This window comes from Lepisosteus platostomus, chromosome 5, assembly GCF_059453375.1.
Source record: "Lepisosteus platostomus isolate fLepPlt1 chromosome 5, fLepPlt1.hap1, whole genome shotgun sequence".
Taxonomy (NCBI): Eukaryota; Metazoa; Chordata; class Actinopteri; order Semionotiformes; family Lepisosteidae; genus Lepisosteus; species Lepisosteus platostomus.
Window position 1 is genome coordinate 63,856,467 of NC_142615.1, and position 18,053 is coordinate 63,874,519.

At 50.2% G+C, this 18,053-nt stretch overlaps 4 non-coding genes and 6 pseudogenes across 4 annotated transcripts; 1 reads left to right on the plus strand and 9 right to left on the minus strand.

Moving 5' to 3' along the window:
- Positions 1-7,964: 7,964 nt before the first annotated feature.
- On the minus strand, positions 7,965-8,083 carry LOC148671060 (5S ribosomal RNA). The gene has a single exon (XR_015937894.1). It is a non-coding gene; the product is annotated as a 5S ribosomal RNA (ribosomal RNA).
- Positions 8,084-8,620: 537 nt separating this feature from the next.
- Positions 8,621-8,739, minus strand: LOC148671061 (5S ribosomal RNA). Its single transcript, XR_015937895.1, has one exon. It is a non-coding gene; the product is annotated as a 5S ribosomal RNA (ribosomal RNA).
- Positions 8,740-9,276: 537 nt separating this feature from the next.
- LOC148671062 (5S ribosomal RNA) lies at positions 9,277-9,395 on the minus strand. The gene has a single exon (XR_015937896.1). It is a non-coding gene; the product is annotated as a 5S ribosomal RNA (ribosomal RNA).
- Positions 9,396-9,931: 536 nt separating this feature from the next.
- Positions 9,932-10,039, minus strand: LOC148671063 (5S ribosomal RNA; annotated as a pseudogene).
- A 537-nt stretch (positions 10,040-10,576) lies between these two features.
- Positions 10,577-10,684, minus strand: LOC148671064 (5S ribosomal RNA; annotated as a pseudogene).
- Positions 10,685-11,221: 537 nt separating this feature from the next.
- On the minus strand, positions 11,222-11,329 carry LOC148671065 (5S ribosomal RNA; annotated as a pseudogene).
- A 537-nt stretch (positions 11,330-11,866) lies between these two features.
- Positions 11,867-11,985, minus strand: LOC148671066 (5S ribosomal RNA; annotated as a pseudogene).
- A 537-nt stretch (positions 11,986-12,522) lies between these two features.
- LOC148671067 (5S ribosomal RNA) lies at positions 12,523-12,641 on the minus strand (annotated as a pseudogene).
- Positions 12,642-14,122: 1,481 nt separating this feature from the next.
- Positions 14,123-14,287, plus strand: LOC148671068 (U1 spliceosomal RNA). Its single transcript, XR_015938192.1, has one exon. It is a non-coding gene; the product is annotated as a U1 spliceosomal RNA (small nuclear RNA).
- Positions 14,288-14,886: 599 nt separating this feature from the next.
- On the minus strand, positions 14,887-15,005 carry LOC148671069 (5S ribosomal RNA; annotated as a pseudogene).
- Between the last annotated feature and the right edge of the window lie 3,048 nt (positions 15,006-18,053).

Genomic DNA, 18,053 nt, shown 5'->3' on the forward strand with positions numbered 1-18,053 from the left:
AGCATGCCCGACGATGCGGAAGGGCTTTTACAAATGAGTGTGTAACTCACACTGGTGCCCAGGATGGCCTGCTACCGGATCACAACCTAATTTTCTTAATACAGTTTGTTCGAAGCGGTTCGCAGGAGCTGGAGGTGAGGACTGAGCTGGGGTCCAGTGTGCGAGAGTGACTGCTGATGTCACGTGTGTGTGTGTGTGTGTGTGTGTGTGTGTGTGTGTGTGTGTGTGTGTGTGTGTGTGTGTGTGTGTCTGGATCATTGTGAGCGCCGTCAGGTTTGTGTATTTGTTTAAACAAGAGGACGTGTCTGTGCGGGTCTGACTCTGTGTGAGGGTGCAGCTCTAACTGTGCGCGCGCGTGTCTATCTCTCTACACTGCATGAGGGGCTAAATCTGCCTCCGAGAACCCGACTTTTCAGAAGAAAAATCTATGAAAAGGCACGGCCTGGCCCTCTTCTCTTGCTCCCGACGTATAACACACTGGGGGATGAAGCTGGTGTCTTCAGCTGTAACCCTAGCTATTTATGCAAACAGCTCTTTTATGAAAAGCAGATCTAGGCCTAGACAAGAGGAACAGATAAAACAAATCTTGGATTTATGGCTTATTCAAAGCAGACTGAGCGCTGCTTTACTGTATGTAGGAGCCAGAGATGAAGAATGAGCTATTTAAGGAAATCAGGAGTGTGAGAGAGGGAGTGTGTGTTTTTCCTCCCAATAGAGAAGGCTTGTGGTTCTTTATGCTTTTCTGCAGAGGCTGCCAACGTGAGTACGTGTTGGGTTCTTGGTTTGAATGCTCGAGTTGTCAGGCTGGCGTTTTTTGTTCCTGTTGGAGCCCATAATTGTGAACAAGGCGCTTGAGGACGTCTCTGTGCGGGTGTGCGTTTGTAATGACGTGTGTGTGCCTCTCTGTTTCAGTATAAAAAATGCATTTAAGACATTCAGGCTTTTCATGTTCCTAATATTCTTTCCTTCTCGACAATAATAACTAAGGTGGCTGCTGGAAGAGGTGTTAATGGGGCCAGCAGGGGGTGCTCACCCTGCGGTCTGTGTGGGTCCTAATGCCCCAGTCTAGTGATGGGGACACTGGACTGTAAACTGGCGCCGTCCTTCGGATAAGACGTAAAACCGAGGTCCTGACACTCTGTGGTCATTAAAAATCCCGGGGTGTTTCTCGAAACGAGTAGGGGTTTTACCCCAGTGTCCTGGCCAAATTTCCCATTGACCCTTACCAATCATGGCCTCCTAATAACCCCCATTTATGAATTGGCTTCATTACTCTGCTCTCCTCCCCACTGATAGCTGGTGTGTGGGGAGTGTTCTGGTGCACTATGGCTGCCGTCGCATCATCCAGGTGGATGCTGCACATTGGTGGTGGTGGAGGGGAGTCCCCATGTCCTGCAAAGCGCTTTGAGTGGAGTGTCCAGAAAAGCACTATATAAGTGTAAGCAATTATTATTCATTATAATGTAATAAGTCCATTATTTCTCACCCCTCCATTGTAAGGCATACACAACACAAACACCAGGAACAATTATCTCAGAAGCCAGTTAACCTCCCAGAAGAAATAAAAGGTGTTAAAAGTAAGTATCTCCTTTAGGTGAGGACAGACTGGATCAAACAAAAACAACATTTGAAGTGAATTGCAAATGTATTGAGTTGTCCAAACTCAAGGTATTGTTGTAAAACTAAATATTCAACGTGTTTCTACCTGTCCCTTTCCAGCTCACTCAGAAGTCCACAGCCTGCAGCCTGGTGCCTCTGTGTCTCTCCTCCTCCACACTGCTGGTCCAGTGGAGGTGCTGTTTGATCCTGCAGGATCTGTCCAGTCTCGTATAGTCTTACTGAGCAGCGCAGGGCTCCCTGGCCCCAGGTACGAACAGTGAGTGTCAGTGCAGAACAGCTCTCTGACACTCCGCTCCCTCACTCCAGCTGATCAGGGCAACTACACAGTGAGGGACCTTATGGGAAGCAGTATCAGCACTGTGATCGTCACTGTGGGTGGTAAGCAGGTCTACAGTAGGGTCACTAGAGTGCTCTATATTCTTGACAGAGTGTGTTCTTATATCATCCTCTGTCCTGATTGTCTTTCAGCTCACAGAGACATTGTCACCCTGCAGCCTGAAGCCTCTCTGTCTGTCCCTCTGTTCACTGGAGAGCCAGTGGAGGTGCTGTTTGATCCTGCAGGAGGTGGAAACTGGACCTCAGTGTGTTCTGTCCAGAACACCACAGCCAGCTGTGTCCCCCAGTACAGTTTTTTTTTTATTTTTGATGATTAGCCATATGTTGATTACAATATTGTACATAATGTATAATTTGAACTCGATATTTTTCAGGAGTGAATGATTGTATATTTTCAGAATAAATTTCAAAACCAAATTATTGTCCCCCGATCTCTGTCTCTCTCTCGTCCTGCTGTCTGTCTGTCCCTGCTTCTCTGTCTCTCTCTTTTAGCCCCGTCTGTCAGTCTGTCTGTCCCTCGATCTCTGTCTCTCTCTCTCCTTCCTCTCTCTCTCTTGGTTTGTTTGTCCCTCAATTTCAATCTTTCTCTTTGCCTGCTGTCTTTCTGTGCCTTCATCTTTGTGTCTCTCTCTCCTTCCTTTCTGTCTGTCTCTCTGTCTGTCCTGCGTTGTCCCAGCTGGGCCTGTCTCCCCGGCTCTCTGCCTTCAGCTCTGTTCGCCGATGTCCCACCAGCCCGTCTCTCTCTCAGCCTGTCTCTTGACTTGCAGGAGGAAGAGGAAGTGGAGACAGTCATGGTGACGTCAGTGTCTATGTCCCTAACACCTGCAATAACAATATTCTTTCCAGGTTCCTTTCCTGGTTCTGTGCCTGCTAAGATCTGGACTGGACTGCACTGGACCGGACCTGAGGGACACCAGACGACTGTACTGGAGCCTAGGGACACCAGGCTGGACTGGACCGGAGCTGAGAGACACCAAATTGGACTGGACAGGAGCTGAGGGACCCCAGACTATGCTGGACCGAAGCTGAGGGACCCCAGTCTGTGCTGGACCGAAGCTGAGGGACCCCAGTCTGTGCTGAACCAAAGCTGAGGGACCCCAGACTGTGCTGGACTGAAGCTGAGGGACCCCAGACTGGACTGGACCGAAGCTGAGGGACACCAGACTGGACTGGACTGGAGCTGAGGGGCCCAAGACTGGACTGGAGCTGAGGGGCCCCAGTCTGGATTGGACTGAAGCTGAGGGACCCCAGACTGTGCTGGACCGAAGCTGAGGGACCCCAGTCTGGACCTAAGCTGAGGGACCCCAGTCTGTGCTGGACCGAACCTGAGGGACCCCAGTCTGGACTGCACTGGAGCTGAGGGACCCCAGACTGGACTGGACCGAAGCTGAGGGACCCCAGTCTGGACTGCACTGGAGCTGAGGGACACCAGACTGGACTGGAGCTGAGGGGCCCCAGACTGGACTGGACTGGAGCTGAGGGACACCAGACTGGATTGGACTGGAGCTGAGGGACACCAGACTGGACTGGACTTTTGTTAAGCATCAATAAACAATTTTAAAAAAAATCTGTTTAGCTTTTGGTTTGTTCCCTCCCCCCCCCCCCAAGGTTGCTGCTGGGAGAGGTGTGAGTGGGGCCAGCAGGGGGCGCTCTCACCCTGCGGTCTGTGTGGGTCCTGATGCCCCAGTATAGTGAGGGGGGACACTGGACTGTACACAGGCGCTGTCCTTCTGATGAGACGTCAAACCGAGGTCCTGACTCTCTGTGCTCATTAACAATCCCGGGGTGTCTCTGGAGAAGAGTAGGGGTGTTACCCCAGTGTCCTGGCCTGACTCCCCCCTGGTCTTGACCCATCATGGCCTCCTAATCACCCCCCCTCTCTGAACTGGCTCCATCCCTCTGCTCTCCTCCCCACTGGGAGCTGCTGTGTGCTGAGCAGACTGGAGCATCATCCAGGTGGGGGCTCCACACTGAGGGGGGCTGGAGGGGATCCCCCTGACCTGGGAAGAGCTCTGAGGGGAGGGTCCAGACTTATTAATTATTATTATTATTCGTGCTGCACTGGGCTTCAGTCCTGGTAGTGAGAGGGGGATCTGTGATCAGTACAGATACTTATGACTGTATAATAATACACGATAGAAATGGAAAACAGGGTAGCGCTGTAGTCCCTTCGAAACGTTTTGAACTGCCAGAAGAAGTTTTCACAACCCGGACTCGTGAAGGTACAGGTCTTCTCCCTTCGTCCGGAGTAAGGTGAGAGGTCACCCCCTCGGGGCGCAGTATCCCCGATGCACCCCCCCACCACCACCCAAAACGACACACACTTCTGTGACGATTGGGAGACCCCGGTTCGACCAGCCCCTGCGGTGGAGGAAACGGCCCGCTGGAGAGAACACGCAGACTCCACACAGAAGGGTCACCTCGGCATTAATTCCAACAGCAAAACAACACCAGAGAGAAACGGTCTCCGAAAGATAAGCGCACACCGGGAAAAACACGAAGGGGGCATTACAAATGGGAATAGGAGTTCTTTTTTTCTTTTCCGGACGTCAGTTGTATAGTGTCCTGGTGATTTCTCCCGTTTCGAACGGAGTTTAATGTCGCGTTTCTACTTTATTAGAGAGAGGCACTGAACTTTGGGGAACGTGACATCCACCCAGTATTACTAGTAGGTTGATAAATATAAATGTTCTTTTTCCCCCCGTATGATACCTCGCGAAATATAACGATGGCCAACTCCTTAAGTCGAAATTTAAACCCTTCTCACGCTACAAGACAGTCCGTCAACATAGCCGCAGCCCGAAGCGCGACCTTCGGTATGACGTTGGCGGAAAAGGGGGTAGGGTAAGTACGTCACAGCCGGGGGAAGCCCCTATCACGTGAGAGGGGTGCGGCGGGCGACGAGCCCCCGGGGGCGAAGAGAAGTTGATTTGCGTGGGGTGTGGAAACACTACACGACCGGGCAAGCGAGCCGTTTTTTTTTTTATTTGTTTTTTCCAGAACATCAGAACAACCGCAGAGATGACCATCGATCCACCTCCAGACGTTTCCTTTTTTGTCCTCTTTGGCCCCCAAAATAAAAAAAAAACTGGGATCCATCGTGGCGTTGCCAAATTAAAACGTCAACCACTTTTCGGGCTTTCGTGCTGTCCATGATGAAACCGTCATGGTTGTGTAAGCATACGTTACGTCACAGACCGGCGGCGCTCGGACGTGAGGAGTGTCGTTACGTTTTTGAAATGGCACGTCAGACAAGATCTCTGACAAGATCTCCGAAAAACCCAAACCTGTAAGATTCAATTTCAATTCAGTTTTTTATATAGCGCCTTTCACAACAAGAATGCCCCAAGGCCCCGAACAAAGGAGTTGTTCCACACCCCCGCCACCCTCTGTGTACAGTAGAGCCCCCTGTACTGACTGGAGGAGCTCACCCAGCTGTGTCTGGAGAGAAGCCGGGGTATCGGCTTCAACCACAGGGCTGGGCGGCTTGTTCCCCACCCCCACCCCCTTCTGTGTACAGAAGAGCCTCCTGTCCTGACTCCAGTAGGAAATGTCACCTGGAGGCAACACACCGGCTTCTTTTAACAGATCACCTCGGGAATCGGGAACAACGGAGCTGTGTGCGGCCGTCTGTACGGAGGGGTTCAGCGCGGAAGGGCTCCGGGCTTGGGTCTGGACTCCCTGTGTTCTTCGGGTCCAAAGACAGGCTTTTGGGCTAATTGGCTTCTGGGAAAACTGGCCCTGGTGTGTGTGTGTCCTATGATGGAGTGCTGTCCTGTCCAGGGTGTGTGAGTGAGTGTGTGTTTGTCATGTGATGGACTGGTTCCTGTCCAGGGTGTGTGAGTGTGTGTGTCTGAGTGTCCTGTGAGGGACTGGTGTCCTATCCAGGTTGTGTGTGTGTGTCCTGTGCGGGACTGGTGTCCTGTTCAGGGTGTGTGAGTGTGTGTGTGTGTCCTGTGAGTGACTGGTGTCCTGTCCAGGGTGTGTGAGTGTGTGTGTGTCCTGTGATGGACTGGTGTCCTGTCCAGGGTGTGTGAGTGAGTGTGTGTGTGTCCTGTGATGGACTGGTGTCCTGTCCAGGGTGTGTGAGTGTGTGTGTCTGTGTGTCCTGTGATGGACAGATGGTACCAAGCCTGGACACCCATGAGACACTGGCTTCCTCAGAAGACTCTCACGGAGGGCACACTGTCCCTAACCCGGGTCCAGAAGAAACTACAGTGATCTATAATTCCTGCGCCTCGGAAGGGTTTATGACGTCTATGTCCGGCGCCCGCGCCCGTGGACCGGCGGTTTGGCGTCGCGCTCCGCAGCTCGAGCTTCGGTGCGAGTCAGGGCGGGAGGGAGTCGTGTGGCCTCGGCGCCATCTTTGCTGGTGAGTCAATTGTGACCGTTGCGGTACAATAAACCATCAATAAACCTTTTCCCACCCCGTCCAGTATTTCTGTCGCGGCCCAAGTCCCTTACAATCGACAAACTATAAAAAAAACAGTAGCCCTTCGCAACATTACACGCCATTTTTTTTTATTTTAAACGTCCGCTAGATACGCAGGTGGCTCGATACCTGTCTTATCCTCGCCGGCGTCTTTATACCGGCAAGTGAATTTTATTTGGGGTCCCTCAGAATTGTGACAGAAATGTCAGTGAACCACAATAAAAAACGAAACTTTTTTTTAAAGGCGGTGAATGGATTTTTTGAGTAACCGTGTAGCGACTAACGTAAGGAAAAAAAAGTTGTCTTTCCCTACGAAGACGTTTTGGTACAGGACTTTCTTTAAATATCAGTTGTGCATAGCGTTTTACAAAAAGTTGATGATGATCTTGGAGATAATTGCAAAGGAAAATTGAGATAACTACCAAAACATTACGTGTGAAACGACAGGACAGAACTTTGAACCCACAAAGAAACAGAGGTATGAAATATTGCCTCGTCATGGGGGGTTGATAATTGTAGTAAGTGTTCCTAATTTTCGTAAAGAAATGTATATTATGGGAGTCACACGTGAGATTTAGTGTATATACGTTTCATATTGTGCATATATACGGGGTTAAAAAGTGGAATGAGTATGATTATAAACTCGTGTGTCCTATAATCAGATAATTTTTGAACAAGCTTTGATTAGACAGGTGAAAAACAACATCAGATCCTTTATTTTAATATATTCTCACGTCTGAATATCAGCTTCTCCCCTCTGGCCAACATTTCAGGGCTCCCAGGTGTAGATCCCAAATTGAAACAAATATTAATTTGTTACCCAGTTAAACAGTTAATAGAAGTGAGTGACCAGGGTAAATAAAGGTGGGTCAGTGTAAACTGTTTATTCTGGACCAGACTTCGTCATGTGTGATATGTCATGACTTCTTATATTAAGTTTTATCTTTATATTTAGTTCTACATGTGTAATAGATGCGATGTGTGTCCATAAAAAGGTTTCTCCAGGGGAAAATCAAGTTCGTTTTAAAACCGTGTTTCCTTTTTAGGGTACGTTTGCATTCCAAGTGTGGGGTTTTTGCCTTTTTATCATATTTTGGATGTGAATCCGTGGTATTTTTGCTGAGACAAGTTGCCTTTCTTATACGCGGAGGGATCTGCTCGTGAGATGTCCGCTCGGTCCATTTCTGAGCTCAGTATAAGGTGTAGAAAGCATGACTGTCATCATAACCCGCATCTCACCCAGGTGTGGAATAATGTTGTGACTATTGCTTCAGCAATAACATGCTGATTGCATGTTTCTAGATGGGTATAACAGAGATCTCAACTACTGAGGGGCCTTATTAATAAAGTCTCCACAGCCGAAGCGCTGTGTCTCTTTACAGCTGGCGATAAACCTTTCCTCGATCCTTTGCGGACTTGTTAAACTGTTCATGATCAGAATAAAAAACGCTCACGCTAATACACAAGCACCCGTGTCTCGCCAAAGCTGACAAATAAACAGACGGACAAGCCGCACTGCACGTGTGAACAGGGGAATGAGCGAGCGAGCGGGGATAGGGCGCCTCCTGCGCTTAAAAGCTTACAGCACCTGGTATTCCCAGGCGGTCTCCCATCCAAGTACTAACCAGGCCCATCCCTGTTTAGCTTCCGAGATCAGACGAGATCAGGCGTGCTCAAGGGGGTGTGGCCGTAAGCGAGAGCAAGGCTCGCTGGCACCCTTCTTATTGAAAGGACAGCTCCGTCACCTCTTTTACGACGCTGCTTTTTTTCCCTTGCGTTTTTCTCTTCTTCCCACGTTCTCTCTCTTCACTGCCTTCGTCCCCGCTCTATTTCACTTCAGCCTTTCACTCTTGCTTCCTTCCAATGAGGACGGAGCTGCGGGAGAAAGGGCGCTATAGAGGATCGCCGTGGAGAGCTGCTGCTGTGCTTTGACATCTGAGCTCTGTGGAAAACGATCTCAATACAATTCTGAAAAACGCGATTCTCCGAACGCCAGCCGAACAAGTCTCCACAGCCGAAGCGCTGTGTCTCTTTTCAGCTGGCGATAAACCTTTCCTCGATCCTTTGCGGACTTGTAAAACTGTTCCTGATCAGAATAAAAAACGCTCACGCTAATACACAAGCACCCGTGTCTCGCCAAAGCTGACAAATAAACAGACGGACAAGTCACACTGCACGTGTGAACAGGGGAATGAGCGAGCGAGCGGGGATAGGGCGCCTCCTGCGCTTAAAAGCTTACAGCACCTGGTATTCCCAGGCGGTCTCCCATCCAAGTACTAACCAGGCCCATCCCTGTTTAGCTTCCGAGATCAGACGAGATCAGGCGTGCTCAAGGGGGTGTGGCCGTAAGCGAGAGCAAGGCTCGCTGGCACCCTTCTTATTGAGAGGACAGCTCCGTCACCTCTTTTACGACGCTGCTTTTTTTCCCTTGCGTTTTTCTCTTCTTCCCACGTTCTCTCTCTTCACTGCCTTCGTCCCCGCTCTACTTCACTTCAGCCTTTCACTCTTGCTTCCTTCCAATGAGGACGGAGCTGCGGGAGAAAGGGCGCTATAGAGGATCGCTGTGGAGAGCTGCTGCTGTGCTTTGACATCTGAGCTCTGTGGAAAACGATCTCAATACAATTCTGAAAAACGCGACTCTCCGAACGCCAGCCGAACAAGTCTCCACAGCCGAAGCGCTGTGTCTCTTTTCAGCTGGCGATAAACCTTTCCTCGATCCTTTGCGGACTTGTTAAACTGTTCATGATCAGAATAAAAAACGCTCACGCTAATACACAAGCACCCGTGTCTCGCCAAAGCTGACAAATAAACAGACGGACAAGCCGCACTGCACGTGTGAACAGGGGAATGAGCGAGCGAGCGGGGATAGGGCGCCTCCTGCGCTTAAAAGCTTACAGCACCTGGTATTCCCAGGCGGTCTCCCATCCAAGTACTAACCAGGCCCATCCCTGTTTAGCTTCCGAGATCAGACGAGATCAGGCGTGCTCAAGGGGGTGTGGCCGTAAGCGAGAGCAAGGCTCGCTGGCACCCTTCTTATTGAGAGGACAGCTCCGTCACCTCTTTTACGACGCTGCTTTTTTTCCCTTGCGTTTTTCTCTTCTTCCCACGTTCTCTCTCTTCACTGCCTTCGTCCCGCTCTATTTCACTTCAGCCTTTCACTCTTGCTTCCTTCCAATGAGGACGGAGCTGCGGGAGAAAGGGCGCTATAGAGGATCGCTGTGGAGAGCTGCTGCTGTGCTTTGACATTTGAGCTCTGTGGAAAACGATCTCAATACAATTCTGAAAAACGCGACTCTCCGAACGCCAGCCGAACAAGTCTCCACAGCCGAAGCGCTGTGTCTCTTTTCAGCTGGCGATAAACCTTTCCTCGATCCTTTGCGGACTTGTAAAACTGTTCCTGATCAGAATAAAAAACGCTCACGCTAATACACAAGCACCCGTGTCTCGCCAAAGCTGACAAATAAACAGACGGACAAGCCGCACTGCACGTGTGAACAGGGGAATGAGCGAGCGAGCGGGGATAGGGCGCCTCCTGCGCTTAAAAGCTTACAGCACCTGGTATTCCCAGGCGGTCTCCCATCCAAGTACTAACCAGACCAACCCTGTTTAGCTTCCGAGATCAGGCGTGCTCAAGGGGGTGTGGCCGTAAGCAAGAGCAAGGCTCGCTGGCACCCTTCTTATTGAGAGGACAGCTCCGTCACCTCTTTTACGACGCTGCTTTTTTTCCCTTGCGTTTTTCTCTTCTTCCCACGTTCTCTCTCTTCACTGCCTTCGTCCCCGCTCTATTTCACTTCAGCCTTTCACTCTTGCTTCCTTCCAATGAGGACGGAGCTACGGGAGAAAGGGCGCTATAGAGGATCGCTGTGGAGAGCTGCTGCTGTGCTTTGACATTTGAGCTCTGTGGAAAACGATCTCAATACAATTCTGAAAAACGCGACTCTCCGAACGCCAGCCGAACAAGTCTCCACAGCCGAAGCGCTGTGTCTCTTTTCAGCTGGCGATAAACCTTTCCTCGATCCTTTGCGGACTTGTAAAACTGTTCCTGATCAGAATAAAAAACGCTCACGCTAATACACAAGCACCCGTGTCTCGCCAAAGCTGACAAATAAACAGACGGACAAGCCGCACTGCACGTGTGAACAGGGGAATGAGCGAGCGAGCGGGGATAGGGCGCCTCCTGCGCTTAAAAGCTTACAGCACCTGGTATTCCCAGGCGGTCTCCCATCCAAGTACTAACCAGACCAACCCTGTTTAGCTTCCGAGATCAGGCGTGCTCAAGGGGGTGTGGCCGTAAGCAAGAGCAAGGCTCGCTGGCACCCTTCTTATTGAGAGGACAGCTCCGTCACCTCTTTTACGACGCTGCTTTTTTTCCCTTGCGTTTTTCTCTTCTTCCCACGTTCTCTCTCTTCACTGCCTTCGTCCCCGCTCTATTTCACTTCAGCCTTTCACTCTTGCTTCCTTCCAATGAGGACGGAGCTGCGGGAGAAAGGGCGCTATAGAGGATCGCTGTGGAGAGCTGCTGCTGTGCTTTGACATTTGAGCTCTGTGGAAAACGATCTCAATACAATTCTGAAAAACGCGACTCTCCGAACGCCAGCCGAACAAGTCTCCACAGCCGAAGCGCTGTGTCTCTTTTCAGCTGGCGATAAACCTTTCCTCGATCCTTTGCGGACTTGTAAAACTGTTCCTGATCAGAATAAAAAACGCTCACGCTAATACACAAGCACCCGTGTCTCGCCAAAGCTGACAAATAAACAGACGGACAAGCCGCACTGCACGTGTGAACAGGGGAATGAGCGAGCGAGCGGGGATAGGGCGCCTCCTGCGCTTAAAAGCTTACAGCACCTGGTATTCCCAGGCGGTCTCCCATCCAAGTACTAACCAGACCAACCCTGTTTAGCTTCCGAGATCAGGCGTGCTCAAGGGGGTGTGGCCGTAAGCAAGAGCAAGGCTCGCTGGCACCCTTCTTATTGAGAGGACAGCTCCGTCACCTCTTTTACGACGCTGCTTTTTTTCCCTTGCGTTTTTCTCTTCTTCCCACGTTCTCTCTCTTCACTGCCTTCGTCCCCGCTCTATTTCACTTCAGCCTTTCACTCTTGCTTCCTTCCAATGAGGACGGAGCTGCGGGAGAAAGGGCGCTATAGAGGATCGCTGTGGAGAGCTGCTGCTGTGCTTTGACATCTGAGCTCTGTGGAAAACGATCTCAATACAATTCTGAAAAACGCGACTCTCCGAACGCCAGCCGAACAAGTCTCCACAGCCGAAGCGCTGTGTCTCTTTTCAGCTGGCGATAAACCTTTCCTCGATCCTTTGCGGACTTGTAAAACTGTTCCTGATCAGAATAAAAAACGCTCACGCTAATACACAAGCACCCGTGTCTCGCCAAAGCTGACAAATAAACAGACGGAGAAGCCGCACTGCACGTGTGAACAGGGGAATGAGCGAGCGAGCGGGGATAGGGCGCCTCCTGCGCTTAAAAGCTTACAGCACCTGGTATTCCCAGGCGGTCTCCCATCCAAGTACTAACCAGGCCCATCTCTGTTTAGTTTCCAAGATCAGACGAGATCAGGCGTGCTCAAGGGGGTGTGGCCATAAGCAAGAGCAAGGCTCACTGGCACCCTTCTTATTGAGAGGACAGCTCCGTTACCTCTTTTACGACGCTGCTTTTTTTCCCTTGCGTTTTTCTCTTCTTCCCATGTTCTCTCTCTTCACTGCCTTCGTCCCCGCTCTATTTCACTTCAGCCTTTCACTCTTGCTTCCTTCCAATGAGGACAGAGCTGCGGGAGAAAGGGCGCTATAGAGGATCGCTGTGGAGAGCTGCTGCTGTGCTTTGACATCTGAGCTTTGTGGAAAACGATCTCAATACAATTCTGAAAAACGCGACTCTCCGAACGCCAGCCGAACAAGTCTCCACAGCCGAAGCGCTGTGTCTCTTTTCAGCTGGCGATAAACCTTTCCTCGATCCTTTGCGGACTTGTAAAACTCTTCCTGATCAGAATAAAAAACGCTCATGCTAATACACAAGCACCCGTGTCTCGCCAAAGCTGACAAATAAACAGACGGACAAGCCGCACTGCACGTGTGAACAGGGGAATGAGCGAGCGAGCGGGGATAGGGCGCCTCCTGCGCTTAAAAGCTTACAGCACCTGGTATTCCCAGGCGGTCTCCCATCCAAGTACTAACCAGGCCCGTCCCTGTTTAGCTTCCGCGACCAGACGAGATCAGGCGTGCTCAAGGGGGTGTGGCCGTAAGCGAGAGCAAGGCTCGCTGGCACCCTTCTTATTGAGAGGACAGCTCCGTCCCCTCTTTTACGACGCTGCTTTTTTTCCCTTGCGTTTTTCTCTTCTTCCCACGTTCTCTCTCTTCCCTGCCTTCGTCCCCGCTCTATTTCACTTCAGCCTTTCACTCTTGCTTCCTTCCAATGAGGACGGAGCTGCGGGAGAAAGGGCGCTATAGAGGATCGCTGTGGAGAGCTGCTGCTGTGCTTTGACATCTGAGCTCTGTGGAAAACGATCTCAATACAATTCTGAAAAACGCGACTCTCCGAACGCCAGCCGAACAAGTCTCCACAGCCGAAGCGCTGTGTCTCTTTTCAGCTGGCGATAAACCTTTCCTCGATCTTTTGCGGACTTGTAAAACTGTTCCTGATCAGAATAAAAAACGCTCACGCTAATACACAAGCACCCGTGTCTCGCCAAAGCTGACAAATAAACAGACGGACAAGCCGCACTGCACGTGTGAACAGGGGAGTGAGCGAGCGAGCGGGGATAGGGCGCCTCCTGCGCTTAAAAGCTTTCTGAATTCTGAGTACGTACGGGATCCTCGGCCTTGCGCTTATAACAAAGTCCAAGTCCCTTTGCAGACAACAGCAGTTGTCACATGATTGTCTCTGAGGATGTGCGACAATGGCCAAGGAGAGCCCCGATCTGAGCTTGCGCTCACTTTTTGACCAAGACACAGGTGTGTGCTGATTGGTTGAGAGTTTGGCGGGCATTGGAGACCCACGTGGTATTACCACGCCCTGCGTGAGATATGAGTCACTTACTCTTGACACTTAGGAATGCAGTCCAGATGTCCATTTGGCACTCCCTAGACAGATAGGCGCCAATGGATGACCATTGATCATGATAGCCAGGCTTAGCTAAGTGCATCCCCATCTGGGAGCTGTCCCTTATCAAAAGAAAACATCTTAAATCAGCCTGCATGAATACTTTCTCTGTGGCTGCACCACAGAGATGGAAGGTGAGATGGGGCCTCATTTAGGACAGCATACCACCGCTTAATTCTGTCTTATTAACAAGCATTGCCGCTACAACGGCATCTCTCCTGTCAAACTTCCTCCTGACTTGTTTGACAGGATCTGGGCCGTGGTGAACAGTGGGAAAGTTGCCCTGTGGAGAGTGAGGAACATGGGGCTGTTCAAAGGCATCGAGGTCCCAGTCAAGGCAGCAGGTAGCCTGGCCCTGTTCATCACCCAAGAGAACTATTACCTCAGAGATCTGTGGAGAGAAAGGAGGGAGGAAGCAGAAAATCTGTGGGAAATAGAGAGCATAGGTCAATATCTCAAGAAACTGTGAAAAACATTATCATGTTTAAGTAAAGAATGTGATTTACACCAGAAAAAAAAAATTGTTGCTATGTAACTGGTACCGTGTCAAAATGTAATGAGATGTGATCATATATACTGTTTTAAGTATGTATATTAATGTAAAGCTTTCTAATTTGTGATGTCCTGTATTTTTTTGTAAAAAGAAAATAAAGTTCTTAAAAAATCGATTCACCCAGGGCGAGGCTCGGCCATTGCACTCCGGCTGTGCTGACCCCTGCGAATTCCCCAAATGTGGGAATCTCGACTGCATTATTTCTGGTAGTGGGGGACTGCGTTCGCGCTCTCCCCTGATGTGCTTGGTCCAATATCGGATACAGAAGAGCTATGACACCACGTGCTGCGATAGGATCCCAGTTCGAAAGCCACTGCTGGTTCCCAGTTTCTTTTAGTTAGAGGTCCGGAGAAGCATTTCAAGCTGGTTACACTACTCCTTCCGGACATTCATTCCCTTTTCAAAGTCAGTCGTTTTGCTGTAGTCTGCATTATTAAGGCCAATTTATTTGGTCATGGGGGCCTCGGTACTGTATGCTAATTCTCAAGACAGTTTCACCCGTTTTCTGATTGCTAGGTTCTGTACCAGTGCAGACATGTCAAACAGTGAATGGCTGTACCTCTATTGTATCCCTGCTCAATGAATGAAATCAGTAATAAATGAATATATGTATAGTTACACGAAAAACAAGTGGTTTATCGACTCATCTTCATTTGCAGATTTAGAGGCAGCTTCGATATTCGTTTTACAAACGGGTTTTTTTTTATATGGGTCAAACACATGCCATAGCAACAAAACATCTCTAGAGATGAGGCTATAGATCACCTTTCCATCCTCCAGGTTTTCCTCCCAAAGCCTAAGGCACCAACGGTGACCCCTGCTGGCCGAGAGAGCAAAAGCTTGCAGCACCTGGTAATCCCAGACAGTCTCCCATCCAAGTACTAACCAGGCCCAACTCCGCTTAGCTTTCGAGATCAGACGAAATCAGGCACATTCAGGGTGGTGTGGCCGCAAGCGAAAGCCATGGCGCCTGACTCGCTACTTGAAGCTGTGTGTGGCTGGGGCTCTGTGCCCCCCGAGCGGGACTGAAGGATCGTTCGTGTGCAACTCTTTGGAAAGGAGCTTCTTTCCAAATCGCATTGCGTACCTGGATGTTGGCGAATGTGCTCCCTTGTGTTGGCTTGTCCCGCACTGGAGGAGAACAAACAAACTGCAAGGAGGAGCACAAGGCAAGTCTTCACAAGACAAAAACCTCCAGTGCACAGCACTCTGAAAACATTTCTGGGCTGTCGCGTGTTTATTTCAGCACATAAAGCGCAACAGTCCAACACGTCGGCCGGGCGCGCGGCGCCTCCGCCCTCTTGTGGCCTTGCGGCGTCAGAGCAAGAGGCTCCTTCTCGCTGCCTTTCCGCTGTGTTGCAGAGCCCCGAGAGGGAACCTGGAGCGCACACTTTGTGGGGGGCGGGGGACCGCGTTCGCGCTCTGCCCCCGGTCTCTTGCGCGAGTACTAAATCTCACGGCGCCAGCAAGCGGCCAGGAGACAAGTACAATATCGCGGGACAGGGGGGCCTTGTCATTGATTGTTACATATGAGACGGGGATTAGGAGGAGACTCCGACTGATTGGTAAAGGGGAACACTAACACCAGAGTGACACCCCCGACGTCTCTTTTTGAGAGATTTCTTAATGGCCATGGAGGGTCGGGACCTCAGTTTTACGCCTTCCCCGAAGGACGGCGCCTGTTTGTGCAGCAGAGTGTCGCCATCAGGATGCTGGGGCATAAGAAAGCCACACAGACCGCAGGGTGAGCGCTCCCTACTGGTCCCAGTCACACCTCTTGCAGGAGCAGTAGCAACCTGAGCTTTTCCGGGGGGAATCTCCCATCCGGGTGCCGGCTAGGCTCACACCTGCTGGGCTGCCGTGGGTGAGCCCAGTCAAGAGTCGCAGGGTGAGATCTAGTCATCGGGGAGAAACGATACAAGCGAAGGATTACTCGGCTCCCAGCACTTGAAAAGACCGACAAATGACTCTTTCCCGCTGGAGCTGAATGTACCTGCATGTGTCATGTCGTCTTCTTCCCCCGCCCCGCTGTGTTTGCTGTATTGTCTTTGAAGCCAGACCCCGAGACGAGACGGGCTGTCCTGTGCCCCAATTAACACTTTACAGGTGCCATTCCCCGGCATTGTGGCCATTGTCGGTGGTCACACGCGATAAGATAAGGTGGAGGAGAGTGGGGCATGCCCAGCGCCAGACATTCAAGGAGGGGGCTGTGCGAGGTGAGGTGAGGTGCGACACGCCGGAGCCCCGACGCTGCTAATGCGGAGCACTTGTTGAACTGGCATTGAAAGGACGTGTGCGCACGGAGCGAGCCTTCCCTGCGGCGGAGCGTGGAAACTCTCTCCCCGCGCTGCAGGAGTTGTGTGCGCTGCAGCGGTGCCGAGAGAACAGCACAGAAGACAGCAGGCTCTGGAGAGCGGGTAAGAGATGGAGCCTTGTGGGCAGGCGAGCAGGCCCGTTTTTTGGAAATTGCTGAAAAGGCTCCGGTGTTTGTTCAGTGTGTGGCAGGCGCACGATGCGAGCTTGCGTAGCCGGTCTGGTGTTATGCAAATGAGGCCGAATTGCGTCCCGGGACATGCTGCGAATGCGCATGGCGACTGCAGATGTGTAGGAAACGGCGCTTCCTCCTCGCCGCCCGCCGGGGCAGCGGAAAGGCAGCAAGAAGGAGCCACAAGAGGGCGGAGGCTCTGTGCATCTGGCCGACTTGTTCGACTGGTGCTGTTTCTGTTTTGAAATAAAACGCGCCAGCCAAAAAATGTTTTCAGTGTGCTGTGCACTGGAGGTTTTTGTCTTGTGAAGACTTGCCTTGTGCTCTTCCAGTGCGGGACAAGCCAACACAAGGGAGCACGTTCGCGAACATCCAGGCACGCACTGATTTCGAAAGAAGCTCCTTTCCAAAGAATTGCAAATAAACGATCCTCCAGCCCCGCTCAGGGGACACGGAGCCCCCGCCACACAATGCAACGGGAGTATAAATGATGTATCCCGCCAGCCATTCGACGATCATTTTTCATGGGTGAATATGGTTTTCTGGGGGGTTGCAATGTTGGTCTTTATTGGACATTCCTGGTGATTCTGACACGTGTTAAACACTCGCATTTCCTGCAATTATAAAAAGGGTTAAGTTTCGGTTTCGCTGACAAATCGAATCGACTTTCACGGAGAGAAGAAAGGAAACACAATGTTTCGGCTGTGGAGCTTAGTACCGATAACACTGCTGATATTGATGGAGTAGAAACAAGTGATGTATTGGCAGCTTTATCTGGGGCGAGAAGTCCTGGAACAACTACAAAAATGTTAGGATGCAGAGGAAGAAATATTTTCCACCTTACCTCACCCAATCCTGCTGCATTAACGAAGCTGAAGTTGGCTTCTTATTCGGCAGCTTCTTATTCGCGTTTTTCGTTCCACCTTATAAGATGCTACTGTGATGTTATGCCGCCTTTCGCTTGTAGATGGCTCTCTATAGTTATTTTTAAAAATACTAATCCGAGTGGATTACTGGACATAGCCTCAGTAAAGGGGAATATGTACATAATGATTATCCAAATTGCATTTTTGTATGAAACACATTTAAGAAAATCGAAAACCAATTTTCAAAACTCACAATAACACAAACTGGCATGTTAGACGACAAGTAAATAAGACAAAAGCAAACCATTCATTCACTGGCATTTTCTGCATATTTACCACGACCTTGCCTTCTGATTATTAAAAGTCTCAAAATCTTGCATTTTGCAAGAAATGTTAATATAGCAGTCTACAATGGGACATTTAGAACATGGCTTGTGAGAATATGGTTAACCAAAGATGAGCAAAGGGTGATGGCACTTTCTGCTTATTGCTATGACCCTCCCTCCTGATTATTAAATAGTCTCACAATTCTGCCACTGAGGTAATGTGACAAATTATGAAAATCATTAAGTATAAGAAAATTTACTGTACCATTTTTTAAATATGACCTTATGAACATGTAAGGATTAACAGTCAACAAAATAGCACCCCTT